This window comes from Rutilus rutilus (assembly GCF_951802725.1).
Source record: "Rutilus rutilus genome assembly, chromosome: 15".
Lineage (NCBI taxonomy): Eukaryota > Metazoa > Chordata > Actinopteri > Cypriniformes > Leuciscidae > Rutilus > Rutilus rutilus.
Genome location: NC_140220.1, coordinates 22,471,884 through 22,489,518, shown reverse-complemented (window position 1 = coordinate 22,489,518; position 17,635 = coordinate 22,471,884). Strand labels below are relative to the sequence as shown.

Sequence of the window (17,635 nt, the reverse complement as noted above, 5' to 3'; positions counted from 1 at the left end):
GGCCATGTATTGCGAGATTTTGGGGAACAACCTCCGTCCCTCAGTTAGAGCATTGAAGATGGGTCGAGGCTGGGTCTTCCAACATGACAATGACCCGAAGCACACAGCCAGGATAACCAAGGAGTGGCTCTGTAAGAAGCATATCAAGGTTCTGGCGTGGCCTAGCCAGTCTCCAGAGAATCTTTGGAGGGAGCTCAAACTCCGTGTTTCTCAGCGACAGCCCAGAAACCTGACTGATCTAGAGAAGATCTGTGTGGAGGAGTGGGCCAAAATCCCTCCTGCAGTGTGTGCAAACCTGGTGAAAAACTACAGGAAACGTTTGACCTCTGTAATTGCAAACAAAGGCTACTGTAACAAATATTAACATTGATTTTCTCAGGTGTTCAAATACTTATTTGCAGCTGTATCATACAAATAAATAGTTAAAAAATCATACATTGTGATTTCTGGATGTTTTTTTTTAGATTATGGTCTCTCACAGTGGACATGCACCTACGATGACAATTTCAGACCCCTCCATGATATCTAAGTGGGAGAACTTGCAAAATAGCAGGGTGTTCAAATACTTATTTTCCTCACTGTACATAACAATTTAACAAATTTGCATAATGCCAGCATGGTCTTCATTGGCTGCATACAAACAACATCTACTTTGCCCCTTAAACACTGTAATAGTAGCTGAGGACAGGACATGTTTGGTTTTTGTTGGCGACATGTCGAGAAGATGTTGTTTTTGTTCTGCACATGTGCTTGTGATGGTAGTTCAGGTTGATCAGCTACTTCTTCCAAATGTTTCATTATCAAACTTGAATTGATACAGTAAAACCAATGCCATAGTTACTGTTCATATCACTGTATATCAAGTGCTGAGGAAGACTCCGGAGCTGAAATTCAGATACGGTAATCATTTTGTTTCCAACACATGCTGTAAGCGGTAGACCAATCACAACAGACTGGGCCATCTGACCAATCAGAGCAGAGCAAGCTCTCAGAAAAGAGGGGTTTAGAGAGACTGAATCCTTGATCGAGCCGTCTTAGATGAGCCCCTTTCACAGCGCGTTGATCCATGGAAATTGCCATAAAATTGCAAGAGTGCCTTCTGTGTGAACGTAAACACGTCCCGGGATTGATGCCGGGATGGGGACCTAGTAACATTGCCGGGATCAGTCCCGGAACATGCCCTGTGTGAACAAAAGCCAGGGCCAATGCCGTAAGGGGTGTGTCGTAGTGATGACGCAAGTTAGGGCTGTCGAAATGTTTCGAATTTCTCGAATAAGAATATATATTTAAAAAAATTTGCATTTGAATTTTTGGTGTGTCAAGAGATAACTGACTCGGTTATACAGTAGTACACAGTGCGGTGGCGTTGTTTATTTGATAAATGGTGAGAAAAGGCTTCCTGCCGAAACCCCTCTCGGTTGGTGGCAAAAATCGTGCGGTATGTATGCACATATTGCGCGGCTGGCAAAGACATACTTGACCACACCTGGCACCGGTCAGAACTGAGCGTTTTCATCAGCTGGAAACATTGTCAACAAAAAGCGCTCACCACTCGCTGCAGACCAAGTTGAGCTTCTGGTGTTTTTGACGAACAATATGTAGATGTTGTGAGTTTCTGAATGGCAGTTTGCTATTTTGTGTTGATGTTGTTCTTTACGTGGTCTGTTGAAGAGTGTTTTCTCAGTTACTGATGCTTGAACACAGTTTTATGCACTATTGTAGCCTAATTGTTCTTGCATGCAAATTGTCATTAAGGAAATTATATTTTATTTAAGAACAATTGTTTGAAAAGTCAATGCACTTTAAAAAGTGAATGTCATTTTATTTCAATAAAAGATGCAATGCTTGATTTAGTTTATATTTGTTTATTGCGTTCGCTTGCGCCCTCTTGTGGGCATAGAAGACAATACAGTCCTTTTTTTCCTCTAACTTTAAGTAATGCCTTTAGAATTCGAATATAATTCGAATTTTGCTAATATTTAAGAAAGAAATTCGAATTGAACTTTTCAGCCATTTTGACAACCCTAACGCACGTGCCATTGCATTGAAATCCTGACGCCACGTGTCTTTACGGGATCTTTACGGGATGTTTGTGAACGCACTCACAGATTACGGAAAATCACTGGCAGTGTGAATGAACCAAAAATCAAACGATCCGTGTATTTTCAGGAATCTCTGTGTGAAAGGGGATATACTGTAAGAAAAGAGGTGATGCTGCAATGTATATTATGAGAAAATTAAAGTGTTTTTGACCTTGGATACATATTAAACTATAGGAGACCTCCAAAACAAAAATAGGAACCTTTAAAACAGCATAACAGGGGCAAGAGGAAGTGAAAGTGTTTACAGAACCACTAAGCTTTCCATTCCAAGTCCGATATTTGGATTTGGGGTGGTTAAAAAACTGAAGCAGCCAGTGTTTAAAGACACTACCCACAAAAACTTCAGCCCTGTGGCATCACCACTTATCTCCAGCAAACAGGAGGACGGGCTGCTCGCCATCAGCCTGAAGTTTGTCCCTGCCACCGAGGACTAGCAACCCAGCGTTGTTACCCAACTCTTTCCTGGCCCTTGACCATCAGGACCGAGAGAAAAAAAGAACATCCTCTAGTCATTAGCAGCATTTCAAAGTCAACGCGTCCTCCAGCATATGCTGTTTGACAGGCCCTGCTAGGGTAACGTGACTGAGGGATGATGGTACCATGATTAGACAGAAGCTCTAGGGTGAGACCGTGCATCCACGGATCTGAGCACAAAGGACAAGAGGAGGAGTGGAAGAGGAAGATGAGACGGGGACCGTGAGAGCTGACAGTCTAGCACCAGATACATATTCATCAAACGTGCCCTTTGTGATCTGCCGAACTCGAAACACCATACACTTCTGCGGTTCATCAAATTTGCCTGCTTCCGCAAGACGACCGCAGTCCCTGGCGTCCTTGTCATGTCAGTTTGTTCAAACAAACCCGTTCGCATCCACCGGCAGTGCATTTCAGTCCACTTCCTAGTTCAGTAGTATACGGTAAGTGCACTTTCCCAGGGACTGGATTTAAACGCTACATGATGGACAATAAACGGAACAAACGTTATCAGAACGATATCGGTCATGGTGTGTTATACACAGGTTGGTGTAATGAGTCAGGTGGGTAAATGACATGACACATTTTCTCGTAAAAACAATTCACATACACCGACCTTTTCTATGAATAGCAAGTTTCTAATTTAGGTAGTTGGGTAGTGGATTAAGGCCCTTGCTAGTGCCTGAACTATTATTTGCAATATACTGATTTACATCACAGAGAACTAGACTATGACCAGTACGCAACCCTTTTGCCATATTTATAATATATAATACTGGGCATGGTGATAAATCAACTCAGATGTTCAAAGTGTGAGCTGCACACTTTTGTGAAAACCTGATTCCTCTGAGTGTATTCAGAGCATGAATCCAAGGAGTCAGCACGTCTGCGTCCAACCACAGCACACAATCTCAGCTCGCCACTTCCTACTCCGCGTCCGCTCTTCATAAGGGTCCCTCACATTATAGTCTTGGGCACTTAATCATCACGATAAGGGGACAAAAGAGGAGCTTTCCTCAATAACAGCTTCTCAAGAATAATTGACCTGTTATTCTGTCCAAGAATAAAAGTTCAGCGCTGGGATCAAGACCGAGGAGGTCTAGAATACACGCAAAGAGATATGCGTTAGCATTCCCATCTGCCTCAAGGGCAGGTGCTCAGCCCACGGAGTAAGTGACTTGAAATACCTTTGAATGGTCATTAATAGAAAAAGATGTTTTCTCCTTCCATAATGGAATCGTTAAAGCATCAAACAGCTGAAGGTCACTGCAAGTGCTAAGTAAGCGAACTTTGAACCCTTGAGTGTGACCCCTGACCCATCACTATTGTCCAGGGGGATTGTTTTAAGTGCACTTTAAGCCACTTTAGCTAAAAGCATCTGCAAAATGACTACTTTAAGGATTATGCAAAAAAAATAAATAAATAAATAAATAAAATAAGGAAATAAATAGTGTATTTTTTTCACTGCAGTTTTAAGGAGAAATACTCAGCAATGGTGTTGACTGATCAATTTGCACATGGTTTTAAAGCATATTAAAAACACCACATTGACACATACACATGTGTCATATACATATATATAAAAAACATTGACCAGTGATTACTGTCCCTATTAAACAGATTATTGTCCTGACTGAGCCAATAACTATAGCATATAGCCTATAGCCTATACAAGTAATGTTTCTCATTATACAGAATCTCCACTCCAAATAAAACTATCCACAAGCACACCACAAGCTAAGTTTCTCGGTCTACAAACGGCACTACATTCTTGCTGTCACTAGTCACCTCTCTCCAAACTCTTGACAACTTGTCACAACGCTCTAAAAGCACTTAAGTCGGTTTACGCCAGCGAAGAAATAAGTATGAATGTAGACTTATTCAATTATTCATTATATACCCAAAACACTCGTATACGGCCATACTATGTTTATACTGCATATACGCAAGGGCTTTTTCGTAACATTTCAGACAGGAGAAACAAGACCCACAGCGCACTCATGACCACCACAGCTGTTCATTCAGGCCCGATCAGAAGCCAGTTCTCAGATGACCAGCGCTATGAATGGAGCGGCCACAGCTTCGGCCCAAAGGACTATTAAGGTATGAACGCCGAGCTGCTCTTAAGTGGCGACATTGAAAAAAAGATGATCCTCATTCCTGCTGTTGTTCGTAGGGAGTGAGTTTAGAGCCTCTCTCAGACTGTGTTATGCTTTGCTCTGGTGTTTAAGCCCTGACATCATACAGGAAGGTATTTTTCCCCTTTGCATTGCCAAAGAACAGGCCCACGCATGGTCCAGGCAGAGCGGAGGGAGACGCTGAAGTGCAGAGGGACAAGCTCATGAAAATGTGACTGGATAGATGTGGATCGTCCACATATGAGATCTGAAAGACAGCTCTTCTTGCTTGAGATATGGAGATCTGGGAAACAGATATCAAAACCTGGATAAGCTGTGCATCTACCCAGTAATGTAATCAGTGCATGGGCAATGATAGACTCCGTATCAAGGGGGAGAAAAGTCATTTAGATCCATATGTCTGATTTTATTTTTGTCAGTGGAAATGATTGTTCTTGTGTCAAAGTTTGTGCTGGAAATAATCAGAGTGAACCTGAGATCAGAAAACAACTGACTAACTGTCCACGGACTAATGTGACACTAAAGTAAAAAACAAAATGATCAATGATAGTCAGTGGAGGAACTAGAGAGTGGCCAAGGCTAATTCCAGGAGTCCATAATGACAGAACAGTGTATAACCATAAGCTGACATCAAAAAGCATGAATGAATCCTATGACTGCAGATTACTTCACATTACCCCACCTATACATTCCTATAGTGTGACTTAAGTCACTGTGACTGCACTGCATGTATTACTAGTACAGCTGTTTACACATAATGAATGTTAGGCTACTGGTCTGGAACTCTCTTATTTCTCTTATCTGATTTGCTGTCTGATGAGCAAAAGATCTTACGTTAACTTGCGGTGATTTTCGTAAAAGTTGTTCAGCAAACCAGAAAAGTGTGCGCTTTGTGAGCATGATGGGAGACTAAATGCATGCATTTACTCATCTCATTTGCACAAAAACAGATTCAGTATTCCTCAAAATGAATAAAAGCAGTGAAATGCAAACTCAGAATATTACACAACCCTGCAATAATAAAATATGTTAAATAACACATATCCTTTATGTATTTAATCTCACTTCATTAACAAATGTCTTTGCTGCTGACCTTCAATGATCCAATTCAACCATACTAATAAGCACAAATTATAGCACATTTGGGTTTTGTTTTTTTGTTGTTTTTATTGCTGAAGAGTGTTGAAATTTCTTCTCTTGTGTCCTATTATTCTGCAATCCAGAACAACAGCACAGCTGAAATATTTAGTTGAGCTGCGCTCTTTACTGTACAGATGTGAATTTGCATTTCCTTCAGCCTGAGGCTTAGGCTATCCATCTCACTTTTGGTGTGGAAGGGCCTTTACATTTGCCAAAAACAAAACTTTTTTGTTGTTACGTTGTTACTTTTTCCCAGTTGAGAAAAAGTAACGCAAAAGTACACATTACTTTCCATAAAAAGTAACGCAATTAGTTACTTTTAAAGGAGTAATATTGTAACTCATTACTTTTAAAAGTAGCTTACCTGAACAGTGTGTATGTGTGTGTCTCTCTCTCTCTCTCTCTCTCTCTCTCTCTCTCATATACATATACACACATACATATGTATAAAAAAACTATTTTTTACTATATATTTTTTATTATATTATTATTTTTATTATATTATTATATAATTTTTTCGCACTCAACTTTATCTATTCACTGACATCATCATAGTCATGTGGGCTATTGGTTAACAGTAACCATTAGCGAAATAGCTATTTAGGCATTGCTTAGGCAATTTAGCATGATAAATGCAATAAATTCATGATGGGTAAAATTAAATTGTACGTTCATGACGTTTCACTTTTACAGAGATAAAACAAAAGGCAAATTCACACTGATTTTCACACCATTACCAAATGGTAAAGTAAACATTTGACTTTTCAGAGAAATCATCCTATGAATAGCTTACATGTAGATGACTTTGCACATTGGGATGTGGGATAGGAGACAGTATTTTATATATAAAAAAAAAAAATGACACTTCAGCTTAAATAATATAAGATCTTAAATCTGAAATGTTCAGCTCAGGCTGTTCTTTGACCCATGAGGTTTCTTCAAGTCTGAAGGATCATCCAGACCCATTCTGTAAGCGAGCTGACACTTTCACTTTTACAGTGCACAAGAGAGACGGAAGAGGGGAAAAAGTGGAGGAAGAGAGAAGGAATGCAGTGAAGTAATTTTTCAGCTTTCATATGGTTTCCAGGACAATAACACAAGCACATAAATCCAAAATATGAGGCCAATTATTGTGGCGGTAAAGCGCACGCAAGTTCTGTTTCAAGGTCACATAAAAGCCAATGTTGTTATTGTGAACTAAAACTTTATTACAAATCATTTTTATTATTTGAAATAAAACATAAATATTAAATAAAAATAAATACTGAATAAATAAAAGCTAATTAAAGTATGAATAAATACTATAGTAGTATATAAATAACACACACACACACAGCAATAATAATAATAATAGTTATGGCCTAAGCAAGCACCACTAATAACTTGATTTTGAGAATAAACAGACCCTGTTTATACCATTTTAGAAAATGACATAATGGCCCATTGGTGAAGATGATAAATCTCTAATGAGTCACAAAGGCATGACATCATCACTCAGAGACGCTATATGCACATGAAATCTGGGCTTTTACTGCTGCATGTTCCAGTAGTAAAGATAACCACAGCTAATCATTACAATCTCCTGCTGACTGAGGGTTCGCTTGGACAAGAAGACATACTTACACAGTGCTCTACATGCTTAAAATACACAGCCGCCTTACTACACAAAGACAAACACGGTGCCAACCGCTTTCGCCAGCAACCGGCCAGTAAATATTTATGAAAAATAAAAATAAAATCAAGTCACTGACTCACACGGCCAAAAGCGGCCATGGACCAATCAAAGGCAGAGCTGCAGAGCAATCAGTCAGACTACAGCATGACATCATGAGTCATGACATCAGCCCCTGAAACTAAACACCCCTCTCAATCCTCGCTTTGCTCTTTTCTCTGAAACAAGTTCAAGGACAAAGAGAAGAAAACAGAGTGTTCTGGCTGTTCTCACATTAGTACGGATGATTTTTTGGCCTGAGACTCATTATATTGGGGCATGACATCATAATCAGCACAGTCACACTTTTTTTTATGGTGTTTGACACTCATTTTTTAGTATCTTTAGACAAACTGGACTCACATACCAGTATGATCTTCACCATGCTGGGACTTTACACATTGTTCTATATTTACATAGTGTTATATTCTGCATCATAAAGTGAATTGCATTTTGTTGTATAGTGTGTATAAATTGATTTGTTTCCTGTGTGTATATGTATGTGTATGTATGTATGTGTATATATATATATATATATATATATATATATATATATATATATATAAACAACTTTAAATCAAGAAAAATAGTGTATCAAGACACATTTACATGGGAAGCAAAATTACATTATGCTTGTTTTCAGAGAATATATAGTTTATTTAGTATCAACCTCACTATGAATAAACTATGATTATATGATTAAACATGAATACACATTTGAATGCTATTAATGCTTGAATAAATAAGAGTTGATAATGATGCTTAGATACTTTGATAGGAAAACAAGACAAAAATACTGATCAGTGTTATTTTAGTGTCATTGATATTATACTTTTAGTTAAATATCTGAATTAGAGTTTATTTTTATTTTCTGTTTTCACTTTAATTTTAGTTTTAGTAATTTTGTTGTTTTCATAATTTGTATTAGTTTTAAAAAAAATATATCTATCTAGTTTTTACTTCGTTTATTTATTAGTAATTTTATTTACTTCATTCTTAACTAAACGGAAATGAGAAATGGTGGTAACTAGCTCTGTTTACGTTTTCTATATTTTTAGTTAATATTTATATTGTTTTAAATAACAATTTATATATATATATCCAAGAGTGCTGTTATTTTGTATAACTGCATTTCACTGTTTGCATCACTCCAATTGTCTGTGGGTCGAGAGTACGTGAGCGGTAAAGAGTGGAAACAGAGATTTTGGTTGAAGCTTAAGGAGGTTTTTAAAAACTGGAAAATCTGTGTTTTCTCTCACTCTACACTGTAAAAACAAAAACTCAACTCATATTTCGTTTCTTTTTTGCATGGCCTTTTTTGAGTTTCAAATACTCCCAAAAGTTGAGATAACTTTAATTTTGTCAGTTGAAATACATTGGACAAATCAATTGGATAAACGCTGGTAAATTAAGTTTAGTTTACCAAAAATATTTTTTTACAGTGTAGAATCGCTTAGAGCGAGGTTTCTCTACTGAAGATTGAAAAATGTCTCATGTTTTTTTTTTGTTTTTTTTTATGCACTGTCAATGGTATCCAAAATGGTTTGTTTACAAACATTCTTCAAAATATCTTTGCATTCTGCAGAAGTCAGTAAGTCATACAGGTTTGGAAAGACATGAAAGTGGGTTATTGGACTGCTGTCCTCACATTGTAGCTGATATACTGTCCTTGTAGGGAGATTTGACCCAAACACACACACACACACACTCACAAATACATTTCAGAAAGATTACAGCAAAATAGCTGTAATACCAAAAATGGTAAAACAATCTTAACACTCTGATACAATCACCCAAGAAACCAAATGTGCTTCCCTAAACTGAACGCGGTGTGTAAACAGACTCCACACACTCGCACGCAGATTAATACACTCAAACACAAATGCATTGCACGCACACGTGGCAGCGCGATTAAGCGAACAGCGTTCATGTGTAGGCTACAATCAGCTGTGTTGAGCCAGTCAGACCGAGGCGTCTTTCTGCTGTTGCTGTGGTCCTCATCAGATCTGCCTCTCTTAACTAGTTTTCCGCCTGACAGACACAACATACCACACATACACGCACGCACACACACGCCTACCACCATCTGTCCGGGCTATCGCAGAGATCACAAGCAGTCTGTGGTAAACCTGTCTTCCCCACAGAAGCGCTCCAGATACAAACCTGAGCTTCCAAAACAGATGAGAAGTTAATGACGAAGCTGTGGCGTTTCCTCTCAAATCCACAGCAAACTTTTGTCTCATGCCATTCTCTCCTGAATTTGCATGGAACGGATCAGCCTTGCGCACTTTTCCCCCTAAAACCAGTGCTGTCTTTCCTCCCAGACAGGAAAAGCACCCCAAACACGTACACACAAACACACACATACACACACAAGTATTCCCCTCGTGCACAGCGATGACTCATTTCCACAATCCCTCTGAAGACGCATGTGAAGACCATCCCTACACTCCCAAACACACTCCAGCCTCCTTTTGTTGAAGCCTCTACCATAAACACACTCATAAAAGCGTGCGTGCCCTACAGAGCAACAAATTGAGTCACCTTTTAATCCCGATCCACTCTGAATAAGCCCTTCCACATGTATTCCTCTCCTCCCGACGGCAGCGGGTCAGTTCCTGCACTTCATTTCTGCCAGAGCAGTGTTCTTGGAGTGACCACAACAACAGAGCTGCGTTCCTCTAGTCTCACCCTCTCTCTTTTCCTATCTCAGTTTTCCTAAGCAGGGGTGTGTGCGCTGAGGCTTAGGCAACCCCTGGAAGAAAATGCAGCGCTCTCTGGGTCCTAGTGCTCATCGGGTGCTCTCAAAGATGCCATTGTCTGTGGCTCAGGGGGAAGCCCTGCTCGCCAGAGTCACTACAGAGGCTGCAGGTGGCATAACCATTAGCATGCCGGGACTAGGGGATTCAAGACGATTTGAGGACGATTAGGCTACGTCTAAACCAGGGGTAGGCATCTCTGACCCTTGAGATCCTTTTCTTTTTTTATAGCTCCAACCCTAAAGAGACACACTTGAACAAGCTAATCAAGATCTTCAGGATTGCTAGAAAGCTAGGAAGGGGAGTTTGATCAGGGTTGAAGAAAATGGATCTCGAGGACCAGAGTTGCCCAGCCCGGGTCTACACTAATCCCAACACATCTTTGGGGCAGATGAACTAAACAGGGCAAATTAGCGTGAGAACGCATTTCCAAAAAAGCGCAGATGGGAGTGTAAAGTTCTACACGTGATCTACTGACTACTGATGAAAGAACACAGACGGAGTCATTTTCATAATGACCAACGCAATGTAGTACAACATCAGTACATTGACGAGCGCAAACCTTTGTAAATTACCTTGCGTGATTCATTTAAACACTCTCCTCCCATAAATTTAGCGTCTGAAAGGGAAACTCCAAAAAATGCATATGCAATAAGATCAGCCTCAAAAATAGCCCTGTTCACGCCTTTTCAGCGCTAATATTTCACTGCGTGTCTTTAGTAAATCTTGACAGTATAGAAAACGAGTAAAAAGAAATCTGACGCAAGGTGAGATCATCTAAATGTAATGCCGCAATCAAAACTTTACATCCATTTGCACATTTCACTTTAAAGGGATACTCCACTTTTTTTGGAAATAGGCTCATTTTACAACTCCCCCAGAGTTAAACAGTTGAGTTTTACCGTTTTCGAATCCATTCAGCCGATCTCCGGGTCTGGCGGTACCACTTTTAGCATAGCTTAGCATAGATCATTGAATCGGACAAGACCATTAGCATCTCTCGCAAAAAAATGACCAAAGAGTTTTGATATTTTTCCTATTTAAAACTTGACTCTTCTGTAGTTACATCGTGTACTAAGACCGACGGAAAATGTAAAGTTGCGATTTTCTAGGCTGATATGGCTAGGAACTATACTCTCATTCCTGCGTAATAATCAAGAAACTTTGCTGCCGTACCAATGGTATAAAAGTTACCATTTAACCTTAAATGAAAAAAATCGCGATATCGGTGTCTGTGAACATTTAAAGGGATACTCCACTTTTTTTGGAAATAGGCTCATTTTACAACTCCCCCAGAGTTAAACAGTTGAGTTTTACCGTTTTCGAATCCATTCAGCCGATCTCCGGGTCTGGCGGTACCACTTTTAGCATAGCTTAGCATAGATCATTGAATCGGACAAGACCATTAGCATCTCTCGCAAAAAAATGACCAAAGAGTTTTGATATTTTTCCTATTTAAAACTTGACTCTTCTGTAGTTACATCGTGTACTAAGACCGACGGAAAATGTAAAGTTGCGATTTTCTAGGCTGATATGGCTAGGAACTATACTCTCATTCCTGCGTAATAATCAAGAAACTTTGCTGCCGTACCAATGGTATAAAAGTTACCATTTAACCTTAAATGAAAAAAATCGCGATATCGGTGTCTGTGAACATTAAACTGCAAAAAGACTGTTTAAATACGAATCCTGCATGTTCTGAGTATCTGTGTGAATGAATGGCGCAGACGCACGGGTTCGTCTACCACACACACAAACACACACTGAAGCACGCGTGACGCTCTCTGTGTTTTTTTTTCAGCCTTAGCCTCACTATATGATCATGAATGCATGAACTTCATCTAGAGCCGCTTTGAGAGTCACTTCAGCAGCAGTCCAGCAGGCGTAATGATATGACACAGCGCCTGAAAATAGGTCTAATAGGTTAGACAAACTTAGTCCCGGTCACGTTGGAAGTTACAGAGCTGGGGACTATTTTCAGGCGCTGTGTCATATCATTACGCCTGCTGCACTCATGGTACGGCAGCAAAGTTTCTTGATTATTACGCAGGAATGAGAGTATAGTTGCTAGCCATATCAGCCTAGAAAATCGCAACTTTACATTTTCCGTCGTTCTTAGTACACGATGTAACTACAGAAGAGTCAAGTTCTAAATAGGAAAAATATCGACACTTTTTGGTCATTTTTTTGAGAGAGATGCTAATGGTCTTGTCCGATTCAATGATCTACGCTAAGCTATGCTAAAAGTGGTACCGCCAGACCCGGAGTTCGGCTGAATGGATTCGAAAACGGTAAAACTCAACTGTTTAACTCTGGGGGAGTTGTAAAATGAGCCTATTTCCAAAAAAAGTGGAGTATCCCTTTAATCGGGACAGTTTTCTAGCTAGCAAATCTGAAACTTGTACCATCATTTACATAGTATTAGGGTATTTCAACCTTACCCGTCCCTAACTGGCACATACAACCAAAACAAACTGTTACTGGTTTGCATTATAGACAGCCATTTCTCGTTTAAGTGGGAGGCCAGAATAATCTGCAAAGTGAACCAGACCTCATGCAGACTGTCAAAAACCCGTCTATGCGAGACGATGGCAGGCAACTGACCACTCAGACACTGGCTGGGGGGAAATATGCAAGGAATGGGTAGAAAAACACTGCATATTTTGAACTCCGAGCATGAAATAGGCCTCTCTGTGCGCTGCATTTCTGCGTTTCTCAGGAGACTGTAATAACAGGCTTCAACAGAAGACGAAATACCAATCTGCTGAGAAGATACCAAGGGCACTGTAGATCTCTGACATTAATAACATTATCCCTCCTCTGGCAGTCATACTTCTTTTCAGTGGGTTTTAAATGCTTTTACAGTTGTTAAGCACAACGTACGTCACATAAATAAAAGGTTAACCTCCAAAAAAAAAAAAAAAAGACAAAGACATCAACTCCAGGTGAGCCACAATTGCAGGGTGAAAGGCAAGATGATTGTCTGAGTGATTGATTGAAAGGTTGGAGATAAAGTGAGAGAAAGGAAGATTACAGGGAAAGCAAAAAGAGGGGGAAAGAGATCTCGCCCTTGCACGCTCGTCTTCAGCGGCGGCTCGGATCGATAGTAATCCAGAGAGCAGGAGTTGTTTATTTTGGAAAGTCTGAGAGGCCTTTCAGGCCTGAGGTGGCTGCTTTCTCACCGGGCCATTAATCAGATGGAGGGGAGGAACCACCGTGTCAATGCCCACATGCCTGTCCACATACCACACAGCGGACACACATCACTGACTTACTGTAGTCGTAGCTCACACACCCGCTGGGCAGCTCCTCCTCACCGACGCGTGCTATTGAAAGCCAAACCATCTGAAAACACACAGGACACAAAAGTAATCAGATTATCTGGTAGAGAGTGACCGGTCCTTTGGGGAAACTGACTTGATTTTTATCTAAAGTGCATCTGTAGGGTTTTAAGTACTGTGTATAAATAGAACGGCATAGTAGAATTTATCATATAATGTAATAGAGCCACACTCACAGGCATAACCAAAGCTTTACATGCCAGTGTGACATAAATTTGTCCTTTAAAAGCACTCACTCAGACCATTACAGAGGTTCAAATTATGAGTTGCTTCCTAACACATTTATTGTAGAAATACTGTGGTCACACAGAGCGAAGCAGTGAACTGTGGGCTTGATTTAAAGACCCCATGAAATGGTTTCATGGACTGTAGGACAAATCAAGGTCTTTAAAAAGGCAAGAGCCTTAAAGGAAAAGCTCACCCAAAAATCAAAATTCTGTCATCGTTTTCTCACGCTTATGTCATTCAGAATTTTGATAAGACAAAAGAACAAAAATTATCCAACAATTTTCGGAATCTATAAAAACGGAATTAACTGTATAACGTGGAATTTCACAGAATTTGTCACATTTTTGATGAACACAAAGCAGGTAACCTTAAATGAAAAAAATCGCGATATCGGTGTCTGTGAACATTAAACTGCAAAAAGACTGTTTAAATACGAATCCTGCATGTTCTGAGTATCTGTGTGAATGAATGGCGCAGACGCACGGGTTCGTCTACCACACACACAAACACACACTGAAGCACGCGTGACGCTCTCTGTGTTTTTTTTTTTCAGCCTTAGCCTCACTATATGATCATGAATGCATGAACTTCATCTAGAGCCGCTCTGAGAGTCACTTCAGCAGCATTTCACCTTCATATGAGAAAAACTAACCCTCATCATAAAACACACAGAAGTTCAAAGATCTTCACTGCAACCCGTCAAAATAAAAGTTCAGTTTAACTTGACAGAAATATATACTGTTGTACAGTAGAGTTTAGATACATCTCAATGTAATAATAATACTAAAACACTAATAATAATAATAAATTCTCAAAATGAATAAAAAAAAAATTCTTCCATGTTTAAATTTTTTAACAGAAAGTTTAATTTCAAATGATTACAAAATAAATTAATGTTTTATGTATTTATGTCTTAATTTGATTAACAGAAAATACACAACAAAAAAATAAATAAAGAAAAAAAGAAAAAATTTAAACGATAATAATATTAAAAGAATTTAACTAATTAGACATGCTTTTTGATTATTAAAAATTTATTAAGCCATTAAAATTTTGTCCAGAAAACTGAAAACACAGAATTTGGTAAAAAATAGAAAAAAAATGGAATTTGAGATTTGTTTTTATTTTTTAACTTTTCTTTTACACTTAATTTCATTCCAGAAAAGTTTTTGGTTAACTCAGATGTTCCTAAAAATACATAATAATAAAAAATGCATTCCTTTCTCTGTCAAATTTTTTGGCAGACCTCTTACAACAGTGGTTCTCAACCAGGGGACCATGTCCTATTAGCAAACCACCAAACATGAAACAACCAGAAACGCTCCCAGTTTCTGTTAATGCAAAGGTTTGAAAACAAGCAGCAGTGTCATATTACCAGTAGACATATATTTTTAATATTGTGTCACTTTAAGTCAAATAAAGAGAACAACTGCCATTGAACACTCTTCTGGCCACCTGTGGTTCCTGAACCAAAATAAACAACTGGGAGTCCGAAACAGCGTGCCAAAGCACACTTTCCAGAAAGATTTGCTCCAACTGGTAAACGCCTTTGAACTACCATTGGCGATGATGTCATAGGTAGGTGTGGCTCTGAGGCTCCGCCTTCTTTGACATGGAAATCATCTCCAGTTTATTTCTTCTGTTGAGTCCGTTGAGGTCGGACGTCCACGAGTAAAAACATGAGCACCCTGGAGAGCTGCTTTATGGAAGAAAATTAAGTTGAAATTCTAATTAAAAAGAGACACTGTTTTTCATGTTAAATAATGTAAAGCTGCTTGCTTTTAAACTATTGAATAAAGTGGTATATAAATAAATGTGACGTGACTAAACTGGAGTGCTGAATTGCAGACGGTGCAAACATCCACATCGCTACTATCACCGCTGTCATTTGTTTTGTTTTTTTGCATGCAGCACATACCTCTTTTCACCCCAAAACAAAGAACAAAAAAGAACTTTGCCATGAGTATATAGGGGCCTTAAGTAAATGGATGATAAAGGAAACCAGTGCTGCACTGTCCTAAAGATGTGTGCACAGCATTTTGTTTGCAAAAATAAAAGTTATGGTGTAAAATATCAGAGAAAGCTGGAGTACATTTTGCTGATCAATGCAATTTAGCCAAGTAGGACATGTGGAACAATTCCTAATCTTAAACAGGCCCATTAGCTACCTTTAAAATCTGAGAGGACAATGCATATAGGTTGATGGGAATCCTAAGATTCCTAAGCATAACCTTAACCCAAAAGATGGGATTAGTTAATGTTAGCAATGTCGTTCCAGGACAAGTTGTTGATCCTACGTGCTTAAATGCTAAAGAGCCATAACAGTCATGCAGTTCCAGTATCTTCGAAAGCAAGCAAGAAAATTCACAAATTGCGTTTCATTCCTTGCTCTGAAGAGAAGTGTCCTGGATAGCACATGCACCCTACGTCATTTATTAGTTACAGGGCTGAGTCACTGGCGTAGACTCAAGCTCCAGGCCAAAAATATCCATTTTAAACACTCAGACCTTCAAACCAGATCGCGCTCAGAATGTGACTTTATTCACCGTGGCATACAGACAAGCTCGGCTCGTGCCAAAACATTTCCATCCGATTCATTTTCATGAATGAGGGTGCATGTGCACTCCCTGCATTCAAATCCCCTCACTATCTTCCTTTATTAATCCTAGCCATTAGATTGTTTTCCAGAAACGCTTTCTAACGTGCATACAACAGGAGAATGGAGGCAGGGGGCTTTTGCCTTGCAGGAAGAGATGCACAAAAGCTCTTTTGTCTTTCAGGAGACCATAGGAAATGATGACCCACTTAATAGAACAATTTGGAGCGCTCCAGCATTGTGCGTTAAAAAAGGCCTCCCAGTGCCGAGAGACAAACAATAAACAAAGTCAATGAGGTAGGAAAAGCAAACAGAGCTTGCGAAGGGAAGAAACGTGCGTGTGTGTGATGTCGGTCTTCGAGCAGAAGTTTCAGTAATGATGACTTCCATCTGCTGAGATGTGCATTGCAGGAGTAATGAACAAGCCAATCTGGTCACCGACATATAATTGAGGAGCTTGATTTCATCTGCTGTTTGTTTGTTTGTTTGTTTGTTTGTTTCCCCCCCTTTTTATTTGCTAAACTCTCAGCTGGTGTTAATTGCGATCAAATTACTATCAAAAGTTGGAAGAAGATCAACTGGGAAAAATGAGCTAGGTTTCCTATAGCTTTCAGTCAGGAGGTTTTAGTCCTAATGGTAAGAAAGATTATTTCACATAATCTTAATATAGGCCTATCGCTTTAACTCCTCATTAAATGTTAGGTTATAACTGTATAAATAAAAGATGCTTCCCTCCGCCTCTTCTTCTTCTTCTTCTCCCTGTGTGGGAATGACATCACCCTCTGGCAGAAGCATCGCTGCTATTTACGCCACTAATTAAATATCGTTCAAGTTTATATGAGATCCTTCATCAGAACAGTTTCAGCGAGAGCTGTAATTAAATGCAGTTTATTACAACTATTCATACTCTAAACTGAAGCAGGACTTATACAGTGAGGAAAATAAGTATTTGAACACCCTGCTATTTTGCAAGTTCTCCCACTTGGAAATCATGGAGGGGTCTGAAATTGTCATCGTAGGTGCATGTCCACTGTGAGAGACATAATCTAAAAAAAAAAAAATCCAGAAATCACAATATATGATTTTTTAACTATTTATTTGTATGATACAGCTGCAAATAAGTATTTGAACACCTGTCTATCAGCT

General features: G+C 39.2%; 1 protein-coding gene across 2 annotated transcripts in view; it reads right to left on the bottom strand.

Annotated features, from left to right (window-relative positions):
• The window catches only part of ches1 (checkpoint suppressor 1), a 31,932-nt gene extending 21,543 nt beyond the window's left edge, over window positions 1-10,389 (bottom strand). Inside the window, exon 1 of one of the 2 annotated variants that reach the window (XM_084433231.1) lies at window positions 10,110-10,389. The gene's annotated coding sequence lies outside the window, so the exon portion shown is untranslated. Of the gene's footprint in view, window positions 1-9,728; window positions 9,940-10,109 lie in introns of those variants that run through there. The other variant, XM_084433232.1, reaches the window with a different exon arrangement.
• Between the last annotated feature and the right edge of the window lie 7,246 nt (window positions 10,390-17,635).